Source organism: Hemitrygon akajei, chromosome 25 (genome assembly GCF_048418815.1).
Source record: "Hemitrygon akajei chromosome 25, sHemAka1.3, whole genome shotgun sequence".
Classification (NCBI taxonomy): domain Eukaryota; kingdom Metazoa; phylum Chordata; class Chondrichthyes; order Myliobatiformes; family Dasyatidae; genus Hemitrygon; species Hemitrygon akajei.
In genome coordinates this window covers 4,856,660-4,869,695 of record NC_133148.1, presented here as the reverse complement: position 1 = coordinate 4,869,695, position 13,036 = coordinate 4,856,660, and positions in this window count along the sequence as shown.

The following is a 13,036-nucleotide window of genomic DNA, read 5'->3' as shown; positions in this document are numbered from 1 at the left end:
TGGTAAGTAAAATAATAAACTTTACATCAAGTTAGCACATAGTAGTTTTCAGCAAAATTCAAATCTACACTCGTTGAGCTGAATGCATCACTTTCAGTACTATGCATTTTGAGATATGGATGTGTACATAACTACTCAGGCTCAGCTGGAATTGTATCGATATTGCATGTATACTACAGAGCAATAGAATACTCAAATGCAAGCTGAATTCAGGAACCTACCTCACAACATTTAGAGTGGAACAGCCAATATCTTTGTTTAGTTCTGTAAACGCTAATGTTCCATTGCGTACAAAAGGTGAGTTACTGAAAGCAACTCCTGGAAAATTTGTAGCACACTGATAAAATTGGTTGCATTCTACACTAAATCATATGGCAAGTAAAATAACATGGTTTACATATAGTAGTTTTCTGCAAAATTCAACTCTGCACTCTATTGAGCTAAATGCATTATTTTCTATTCTATGCATTTTGAGATATGGATGTGTACATAACTACTCAGGATCAGCTGGAACTGTGTAGATATTGCATGTCTTCTACTCAGAGCAACGGAATAGTGAATGGCAAGCTGAATTCAGGAACCTGCCTCACAACATTTAGAGTGGAACAGCCAATATCTTTGTTTAGTTCTGTAAACGCAACTGTTCCATTGCGTACAAAAGGTGAGTTACTTAAAGCAACTCCTAGAAAATTGGTAGCACACTGATAAAATTGGTTACATACTACTCTAAAGCATATGTTAAGTAAAATAATAAGGTTAACATCAAGTTAGCACATAGTAGTATTCAGCAAAATTCAAATCTATACTCGATTGAGCTGAATGCATTACTTTGTATTTTGGTTAAGGATGTGTACATAACTACTAAGGATCAGCTGGAACTGTGTAGATATTGCATGTATACTACAGAGCAATTGAATACTCAAATGCAAGCTGAATTCAGGAACCTACCTCACAACATTTAGAGTGGAACAGCCAATATCTTTGTTTAGTTCTGTAAACGCTAATGTTCCATTGCGTACAAAAAGTGAGTTACTGAAAGCAACTCCTGGAAAATTTGTAGCACACTGGTAAAATTGGTTGCATACTACTGTAAATCATATGGTAAGTAAAATAATGTTTACATCAAGTTAGATAGTAGTTTTCATCAAATTTCAGCTGAATGCATTACTTTCTATTCTATGTATTTTTAGTTAAGGATATGCACATAAGTAAGGGTGAGCTGGAACTGTATAGATATTGCATGCAGACTTTCAGAGACATGGAATACTCAAATGCAAGCTGAATTCAGGAACCTCCCTCATAATATTTGGAGTGGAACAGCCAATATCTTTGTTTAGTTCTGTAAAGGCAAATGTTCCATTGTGTACAAAAGGTAATGAAACTGAAAGTCACCTCTCGATCATTGGTAGCACATCATAAAATTGGTTGCATGCTACTCGAATCCTCTGGTAAGTAAAATAATAAGGTTTACATCAAGTTAGCACATACTAGTTTTCAGCAAAATTCAAATCTACACTCGATTGAGCTGAATGCATCACTTTCTGTACTATGCATTTTGAGATATGGATGTGTACATAACTACTCAGGCTCAGCTGGAATTGTATCGATATTGCATGTATACTACAGAGCAATAGAATACTCAAATGCAAGCTGAATTCAGGAACCTACCTCACAACATTTAGAGTGGAACAGCCAATATCTTTGTTTAGTTCTGTAAACGCTAATGTTCCATTGCGTACAAAAGGTGAGTTACTGAAAGCAACTCCTGGAAAATTTGTAGCACACTGATAAAATTGGTTGCATACTACACTAAATCATATGGTAAGTAAAATAATGTTTACATCAAGATAGCACATAGTAGTTTTCAGCAAAATTCAAATCTACACTCGATTGAGCTGAATGCATCACTTTCTGTACTATGCATTTTGAGATATGGATGTGTACATAACTACTCAGGCTCAGCTGGAATTGTATCGATATTGCATGTATACTACAGAGCAATAGAATACTCAAATGCAAGCTGAATTCAGGAACCTACCTCACAACATTTAGAGTGGAACAGCCAATATCTTTGTTTAGTTCTGTAAACGCAACTGTTCCATTGCGTACAAAAGGTGAGTTACTGAAAGCAACTCCTGGAAAATTTGTAGCACACTGATAAAATTGGTTGCATACTACACTAAATCATATGGTAAGTAAAATAATGTTTACATCAAGTTAGCACATAGTAGTTTTCAGCAAAATTCAAATCTACACTCGATTGAGCTGAATGCATCACTTTCTGTACTATGCATTTTGAGATATGGATGTGTACATAACTACTCAGGCTCAGCTGGAATTGTATCGATATTGCATGTATACTACAGAGCAATAGAATACTCAAATGCAAGCTGAATTCAGGAACCTACCTCACAACATTTAGAGTGGAACAGCCAATATCTTTGTTTAGTTCTGTAAACGCTAATGTTCCATTGCGTACAAAAGGTGAGTTACTGAAAGCAACTCCTGGAAAATTTGTAGCACACTGATAAAATTGGTTGCATACTACACTAAATCATATGGTAAGTAAAATAATGTTTACATCAAGTTAGCACATAGTAGTTTTCAGCAAAATTCAAATCTACACTCGATTGAGCTGAATGCATCACTTTCTGTACTATGCATTTTGAGATATGGATGTGTACATAACTACTCAGGGTGAGATGGAACTGTATAGATATTGCATGTCTTCTACTCGGAGCAATGGAATACTCAAATGCAAGCTGAATTTACGAACCTACCTCACAACATCTAGAGTGGAACAGCCAATATCTTTAGTTCTGTAAACGCAACTGTTCCATTGCGTACAAAAGGTGAGTTACTTAAAGCAACTCCTAGAAAATTGGTAGCGCACTGATAAAATCGGTTGCATTCTGCACTAAATCATATGGCAAGTAAAATAACATGGTTTACATATAGTAGTTTTCTGCAAAATTCAGATCTACACTCGATTGAGCTGAATGCATCACTTTCTGTACTATGCATTTTGAGATATGGATGTGTACATAACTACTCAGGGTGAGATGGAACTGTATAGATATTGCATGTCTTCTACTCGGAGCAATGGAATACTCAAATGCAAGCTGAATTTAGGAACCTACCTCACAACATCTCGAGTGGAACAGCCAATATCTTTGTTTAGTTCTGTAAACGCAACTGTTCCATTGCGTACAAAAGGTGAGTTACTGAAAGCAACTCCTGGAAAATTTATAGCACACTGATAAAATTGGTTGCATTCTACACTAAATCATATGGCAAGTAAAATAACATGGTTTACATATAGTAGTTTTCTGCAAAATTCAACTCTGCACTCTATTGAGCTAAATGCATTATTTTCTATTCTATGCATTTTGAGATATGGATGTGTACATAACTGCTCAGGATCAGCTGGAATTGTATAGATATTGCATGTCTTCAACTCGGAGCAATGGAATAGTGAAAGGCAAGCTGAATTCAGGAACCTACCTGATAACATTCAGAGTGGAACAGCCAATATCTTTGTTTAGTTCTGTAAACGCCAATGTTCCATTGTGTACAAAAGGTGAGTTACTGAAAGCAACTCCTGGAAAATTTGTAGCACACTGATAAAATTGGTTGCATACTACTCTAAATCATATGGTAAGTAAAATAATAAGGTTTTCATCAAGTTAGCACATAGTAGTTTTCAGCAAAATTCAAATCTACTATTGAGCTGAATGTATTACTTTCTATTCTATGCATTTTGAGATATGGATGTGTACATAACTACTCAGGGTGAGATGGAACTGTATAGATATTGCATGTATACTACAGAGCAATAGAATACTCAAATGCAAGCTGAATTCAGGAACCTCCCTCATAATATTTAGAGTGGAACAGCCAATATCTTTGTTTCTGTGAACGCTAATGTTCCATTGTGTACAAAATTCAACTGTTCACTCTATTGAGCTGAATGCATTACTTTGTCTTCTATGCATTTTGGTTAAGGATGTGTACATAACTACTCAGGATCAGCTGGAACTGTGTAGATATTGCATGTCTTCTACTCAGAGCAATGGAATAGTGAAAGGCAAGCTGAATTCAGGAACCTACCTCACAACATCTCTGGAACAGACAATATCTTTGTTTAGTTCTGTAAACGCAACTGTTCCATTGCGTACAAAAGGTGAGTTACTTAAAGCAACTCCTAGAAAATTGGTAGCACACTGATAAAATTGGTTGCATACTACTCTAAATCATATGGAAAGTAAAATAATAAACTTTACATCAAGTTAGCACATAGTAGTTTTCAGCAAAATTCCAATCTATACTCGTTTGAGCTGAATGCATTACTTTGTATTTTGGTTAAGGATGTTTACATAACTACTCAGGATCAGCTGGAACTGTGTAGATATTGCATGTATACTACAGAGCAATAGAATACTCAAATGCAAGCTGAATTCAGGAACCTACCTCACAACATTTAGAGTGGAACAGCCAATATCTTTGTTTAGTTCTGTAAACGCTAATGTTCCATTGCGTACAAAAGGTGAGTTACTGAAAGCAACTCCTGGAAAATTTGTAGCACACTGATAAAATTGGTTGCATTCTACACTAAATCATATGGCAAGTAAAATAACATGGTTTACATATAGTAGTTTTCAGCAAAATTCAATTGTACACACTATTGAGATGAATGCATTACTTTGTATTCTATGCATTTTGGTTAAGGATGAGTACATAACTACTCAGGATCAGCTGGAATTGTATAGATATTGCATGTCTTCTACTCAGAGCAATGGAATAGTGAAAGGCAAGCTGAATTCAGGAACCTCCCTCATAATATTTAGAGTGGAACAGCCAATATCTTTGTTTCTGTAAACGCTAATGTTCCATTGTGTACAAAATTCAACTGTTCACTCTATTGAGCTGAATGCATTACTTTGTATTTTGGTTAAGGATGTGTACATAACTACTCAGGATCAGCTGGAACTGTGTAGATATTGCATGTCTTCTACTCAGAGCAACGGAATAGTGAATGGCAAGCTGAATTCAGGAACCTACCTCACAACATCTCTGGAACAGCCAATATCTTTGTTTAGTTCTGTAAACGCAACTGTTCCATTGCGTACAAAAGGTGAGTTACTTAAAGCAACTCCTAGAAAATTGGTAGCACACTGATAAAATTGGTTGCATACTACTCTAAAGCATATGTTAAGTAAAATAATAAGGTTAACATCAAGTTAGCACATAGTAGTATTCAGCAAAATTCAAATCTATACTCGATTGAGCTGAATGCATTACTTTGTATTTTGGTTAAGGATGTGTACATAACTACTCAGGATCAGCTGGAACTGTGTAGATATTGCATGTATACTACAGAGCAATTGAATACTCAAATGCAAGCTGAATTCAGGAACCTACCTCACAACATTTAGAGTGGAACAGCCAATATCTTTGTTTAGCTCTGTAAACGCTAATGTTCCATTGCGTACAAAAGGTGAGTTACTGAAAGCAACTCCTGGAAAATTTGTAGCACACTGATAAAATTGGTTGCATTCTACACTAAATCATATGGCAAGTAAAATAACATGGTTTACATATAGTAGTTTTCAGCAAAATTCAACTCTACACTCTATTGAGCTAAATGCATTATTTTCTATTCTATGCATTTTGAGATATGGATTTGTACATAACTGCTCAGGATCAGCTGGAATTGTATAGATATTGCATGTCTTCTACTCAGAGCAATGGAATAGTGAAAGGCAAGCTGAATTCAGGAACCTACCTGATAACATTCAGAGTGGAACAGCCAATATTAGTTCTGTAAACTAATATTCCATTGCGTACAAAATTCGAGTTTCTGAAAGCAACTCCTGGAAAATTTGTAGCACACTGATAAAATTGGTTGCATACTACTCTAAATCATATGGTAAGTAAAATAATAAACTTTACATCAAGTTAGCACATAGTAGTTTTCAGCAAAATTCAAATCTACACTCGTTGAGCTGAATGCATCACTTTCAGTACTATGCATTTTGAGATATGGATGTGTACATAACTACTCAGGCTCAGCTGGAATTGTATCGATATTGCATGTATACTACAGAGCAATAGAATACTCAAATGCAAGCTGAATTCAGGAACCTACCTCACAACATTTAGAGTGGAACAGCCAATATCTTTGTTTAGTTCTGTAAACGCTAATGTTCCATTGCGTACAAAAGGTGAGTTACTGAAAGCAACTCCTGGAAAATTTGTAGCACACTGATAAAATTGGTTGCATTCTACACTAAATCATATGGCAAGTAAAATAACATGGTTTACATATAGTAGTTTTCTGCAAAATTCAACTCTGCACTCTATTGAGCTAAATGCATTATTTTCTATTCTATGCATTTTGAGATATGGATGTGTACATAACTACTCAGGATCAGCTGGAACTGTGTAGATATTGCATGTCTTCTACTCAGAGCAACGGAATAGTGAATGGCAAGCTGAATTCAGGAACCTACCTCACAACATTTAGAGTGGAACAGCCAATATCTTTGTTTAGTTCTGTAAACGCAACTGTTCCATTGCGTACAAAAGGTGAGTTACTTAAAGCAACTCCTAGAAAATTGGTAGCACACTGATAAAATTGGTTGCATACTACTCTAAAGCATATGTTAAGTAAAATAATAAGGTTAACATCAAGTTAGCACATAGTAGTATTCAGCAAAATTCAAATCTATACTCGATTGAGCTGAATGCATTACTTTGTATTTTGGTTAAGGATGTGTACATAACTACTAAGGATCAGCTGGAACTGTGTAGATATTGCATGTATACTACAGAGCAATTGAATACTCAAATGCAAGCTGAATTCAGGAACCTACCTCACAACATTTAGAGTGGAACAGCCAATATCTTTGTTTAGTTCTGTAAACGCTAATGTTCCATTGCGTACAAAAAGTGAGTTACTGAAAGCAACTCCTGGAAAATTTGTAGCACACTGATAAAATTGGTTGCATACTACTGTAAATCATATGGTAAGTAAAATAATGTTTACATCAAGTTAGATAGTAGTTTTCATCAAATTTCAGCTGAATGCATTACTTTCTATTCTATGTATTTTTAGTTAAGGATATGCACATAAGTAAGGGTGAGCTGGAACTGTATAGATATTGCATGCATACTTTCAGAGACATGGAATACTCAAATGCAAGCTGAATTCAGGAACCTCCCTCATAATATTTGGAGTGGAACAGCCAATATCTTTGTTTAGTTCTGTAAAGGCAAATGTTCCATTGTGTACAAAAGGTAATGAAACTGAAAGTCACCTCTCGATCATTGGTAGCACATCATAAAATTGGTTGCATGCTACTCGAATCCTCTGGTAAGTAAAATAATAAGGTTTACATCAAGTTACCACATACTAGTTTTCAGCAAAATTCAAATCTACACTCGATTGAGCTGAATGCATCACTTTCTGTACTATGCATTTTGAGATATGGATGTGTACATAACTACTCAGGCTCAGCTGGAATTGTATCGATATTGCATGTATACTACAGAGCAATAGAATACTCAAATGCAAGCTGAATTCAGGAACCTACCTCACAACATTTAGAGTGGAACAGCCAATATCTTTGTTTAGTTCTGTAAACGCTAATGTTCCATTGCGTACAAAAGGTGAGTTACTGAAAGCAACTCCTGGAAAATTTGTAGCACACTGATAAAATTGGTTGCATACTACACTAAATCATATGGTAAGTAAAATAATGTTTACATCAAGTTAGCACATAGTAGTTTTCAGCAAAATTCAAATCTACACTCGATTGAGCTGAATGCATCACTTTCTGTACTATGCATTTTGAGATATGGATGTGTACATAACTACTCAGGGTGAGATGGAACTGTATAGATATTGCATGTCTTCTACTCGGAGCAATGGAATACTCAAATGCAAGCTGAATTTAGGAACCTACCTCACAACATCTCGAGTGGAACAGCCAATATCTTTGTTTAGTTCTGTAAACGCAACTGTTCCATTGCGTACAAAAGGTGAGTTACTGAAAGCAACTCCTGGAAAATTTATAGCACACTGATAAAATTGGTTGCATTCTACACTAAATCATATGGCAAGTAAAATAACATGGTTTACATATAGTAGTTTTCTGCAAAATTCAACTCTGCACTCTATTGAGCTAAATGCATTATTTTCTATTCTATGCATTTTGAGATATGGATGTGTACATCACTGCTCAGGATCAGCTGGAATTGTATAGATATTGCATGTCTTCAACTCGGAGCAAAGGAATAGTGAAAGGCAAGCTGAATTCAGGAACCTACCTGATAACATTCAGAGTGGAACAGCCAATATCTTTGTTTAGTTCTGTAAACGCCAATGTTCCATTGTGTACAAAAGGTGAGTTACTGAAAGCAACTCCTGGAAAATTTGTAGCACACTGATAAAATTGGTTGCATTCTACACTAAATCATATGGCAAGTAAAATAACATGGTTTACATATAGTAGTTTTCTGCAAAATTCAACTCTGCACTCTATTGAGCTAAATGCATTATTTTCTATTCTATGCATTTTGAGATATGGATGTGTACATAACTACTCAGGATCAGCTGGAACTGTGTAGATATTGCATGTCTTCTACTCAGAGCAACGGAATAGTGAATGGCAAGCTGAATTCAGGAACCTACCTCACAACATCTCGAGTGTAACAGCCAATATCTTTGTTTAGTTCTGTAAACGCAACTGTTCCATTGCGTACAAAAGGTGAGTTACTTAAAGCAACTCCTAGAAAATTGGTAGCACACTGATAAAATTGGTTGCATACTACTCTAAAGCATATGTTAAGTAAAATAATAAGGTTAACATCAAGTTAGCACATAGTAGTATTCAGCAAAATTCAAATCTATACTCGATTGAGCTGAATGCATTACTTTGTATTTTGGTTAAGGATGTGTACATAACTACTAAGGATCAGCTGGAACTGTGTAGATATTGCATGTATACTACAGAGCAATTGAATACTCAAATGCAAGCTGAATTCAGGAACCTACCTCACAACATTTAGAGTGGAACAGCCAATATCTTTGTTTAGTTCTGTAAACGCTAAAGTTCCATTGCGTACAAAAGGTGAGTTACTGAAAGCAACTCCTGGAAAATTTGTAGCACACTGATAAAATTGGTTGCATTCTACACTAAATCATATGGCAAGTAAAATAACATGGTTTACATATAGTAGTTTTCAGCAAAATTCAATTGTACACACTATTGAGATGAATGCATTACTTTGTATTCTATGCATTTTGGTTAAGGATGAGTACATAACTACTCAGGATCAGCTGGAATTGTATAGATATTGCATGTCTTCTACTCAGAGCAATGGAATAGTGAAAGGCAAGCTCAATTCAGGAACCTCCCTCATAATATTTAGAGTGGAACAGCCAATATCTTTGTTTCTGTAAACGCTAATGTTCCATTGTGTACAAAATTCAACTGTTCACTCTATTGAGCTGAATGCATTACTTTGTATTTTGGTTAAGGATGTGTACATAACTACTCAGGATCAGCTGGAACTGTGTAGATATTGCATGTCTTCTACTCAGAGCAACGGAATAGTGAATGGCAAGCTGAATTCAGGAACCTACCTCACAACATCTCTGGAACAGCCAATATCTTTGTTTAGTTCTGTAAACGCAACTGTTCCATTGCGTACAAAAGGTGAGTTACTTAAAGCAACTCCTAGAAAATTGGTAGCACACTGATAAAATTGGTTGCATACTACTCTAAAGCATATGTTAAGTAAAATAATAAGGTTAACATCAAGTTAGCACATAGTAGTATTCAGCAAAATTCAAATCTATACTCGATTGAGCTGAATGCATTACTTTGTATTTTGGTTAAGGATGTGTACATAAGTACTCAGGATCAGCTGGAACTGTATAGATATTGCATGTCTTCTACTCAGAGCAATGGAATAGTGAAAGGCAAGCTGAATTCAGGAACCTACCTGATAACATTCAGAGTGGAACAGCCAATATTAGTTCTGTAAACTAATATTCCATTGCGTACAAAATTCGAGTTTCTGAAAGCAACTCCTGGAAAATTTGTAGCACACTGATAAAATTGGTTGCATACTACTCTAAATCATATGGTAAGTAAAATAATAAACTTTACATCAAGTTAGCACATAGTAGTTTTCAGCAAAATTCAAATCTACACTCGTTGAGCTGAATGCATCACTTTCAGTACTATGCATTTTGAGATATGGATGTGTACATAACTACTCAGGCTCAGCTGGAATTGTATCGATATTGCATGTATACTACAGAGCAATAGAATACTCAAATGCAAGCTGAATTCAGGAACCTACCTCACAACATTTAGAGTGGAACAGCCAATATCTTTGTTTAGTTCTGTAAACGCTAATGTTCCATTGCGTACAAAAGGTGAGTTACTGAAAGCAACTCCTGGAAAATTTGTAGCACACTGATAAAATTGGTTGCATTCTACACTAAATCATATGGCAAGTAAAATAACATGGTTTACATATAGTAGTTTTCTGCAAAATTCAACTCTGCACTTTATTGAGCTAAATGCATTATTTTCTATTCTATGCATTTTGAGATATGGATGTGTACATAACTACTCAGGATCAGCTGGAACTGTGTAGATATTGCATGTCTTCTACTCAGAGCAACGGAATAGTGAATGGCAAGCTGAATTCAGGAACCTACCTGATAACATTCAGAGTGGAACAGCCAATATTAGTTCTGTAAACTAATATTCCATTGCGTACAAAATTCGAGTTTCTGAAAGCAACTCCTGGAAAATTTGTAGCACACCGATAAAATTGGTTGCATACTACTCTAAAGCATATGTTAAGTAAAATAATAAGGTTAACATCAAGTTAGCACATAGTAGTATTCAGCAAAATTCAAATCTATACTCGATTGAGCTGAATGCATTACTTTGTATTTTGGTTAAGGATGTGTACATAAGTACTCAGGATCAGCTGGAACTGTGTAGATATTGCATGTATACTACAGAGCAATTGAATACTCAAATGCAAGCTGAATTCAGGAACCTACCTCACAACATTTAGAGTGGAACAGCCAATATCTTTGTTTAGCTCTGTAAACGCTAATGTTCCATTGCGTACAAAAGGTGAGTTACTGAAAGCAACTCCTGGAAAATTTGTAGCACACTGATAAAATTGGTTGCATTCTACACTAAATCATATGGCAAGTAAAATAACATGGTTTACATATAGTAGTTTTCTGCAAAATTCAACTCTGCACTCTATTGAGCTAAATGCATTATTTTCTATTCTATGCATTTTGAGATATGGATGTGTACATAACTACTCAGGATCAGCTGGAACTGTGTAGATATTGCATGTCTTCTACTCAGAGCAACGGAATAGTGAATGGCAAGCTGAATTCAGGAACCTACCTCACAACATTTAGAGTGGAACAGCCAATATCTTTGTTTAGTTCTGTAAACGCAACTGTTCCATTGCGTACAAAAGGTGAGTTACTTAAAGCAACTCCTAGAAAATTGGTAGCACACCGATAAAATTGGTTGCATACTACTCTAAAGCATATGTTAAGTAAAATAATAAGGTTAACATCAAGTTAGCACATAGTAGTATTCAGCAAAATTCAAATCTATACTCGATTGAGCTGAATGCATTACTTTGTACGTTGGTTAAGGATGTGTACATAACTACTAAGGATCAGCTGGAACTGTGTAGATATTGCATGTATACTACAGAGCAATTGAATACTCAAATGCAAGCTGAATTCAGGAACCTACCTCACAACATTTAGAGTGGAACAGCCAATATCTTTGTTTAGTTCTGTAAACGCTAATGTTCCATTGCGTACAAAAAGTGAGTTACTGAAAGCAACTCCTGGAAAATTTGTAGCACACTGATAAAATTGGTTGCATACTACTGTAAATCATATGGTAAGTAAAATAATGTTTACATCAAGTTAGATAGTAGTTTTCATCAAATTTCAGCTGAATGCATTACTTTCTATTCTATGTATTTTTAGTTAAGGATATGCACATAAGTAAGGGTGAGCTGGAACTGTATAGATATTGCATGCAGACTTTCAGAGACATGGAATACTCAAATGCAAGCTGAATTCAGGAACCTCCCTCATAATATTTGGAGTGGAACAGCCAATATCTTTGTTTAGTTCTGTAAAGGCAAATGTTCCATTGTGTACAAAAGGTAATGAAACTGAAAGTCACCTCTCGATCATTGGTAGCACATCATAAAATTGGTTGCATGCTACTCGAATCCTCTGGTAAGTAAAATAATAAGGTTTACATCAAGTTAGCACATACTAGTTTTCAGCAAAATTCAAACCTACACTCGATTGAGCTGAATGCATCACTTTCTGTACTATGCATTTTGAGATATGGATGTGTACATAACTACTCAGGCTCAGCTGGAATTGTATCGATATTGCATGTATACTACAGAGCAATAGAATACTCAAATGCAAGCTGAATTCAGGAACCTACCTCACAACATTTAGAGTGGAACAGCCAATATCTTTGTTTAGTTCTGTAAACGCTAATGTTCCATTGCGTACAAAAGGTGAGTTACTGAAAGCAACTCCTGGAAAATTTGTAGCACACTGATAAAATTGGTTGCATACTACACTAAATCATATGGTAAGTAAAATAATGTTTACATCAAGTTAGCACATAGTAGTTTTCAGCAAAATTCAAATCTACACTCGATTGAGCTGAATGCATCACTTTCTGTACTATGCATTTTGAGATATGGATGTGTACATAACTACTCAGGGTGAGATGGAACTGTATAGATATTGTATGTCTTCTACTCGGAGCAATGGAATACTCAAATGCAAGCTGAATTTAGGAACCTACCTCACAACATCTCGAGTGGAACAGCCAATATCTTTGTTTAGTTCTGTAAACGCAACTGTTCCATTGCGTACAAAAGGTGAGTTACTGAAAGCAACTCCTGGAAAATTTATAGCACACTGATAAAA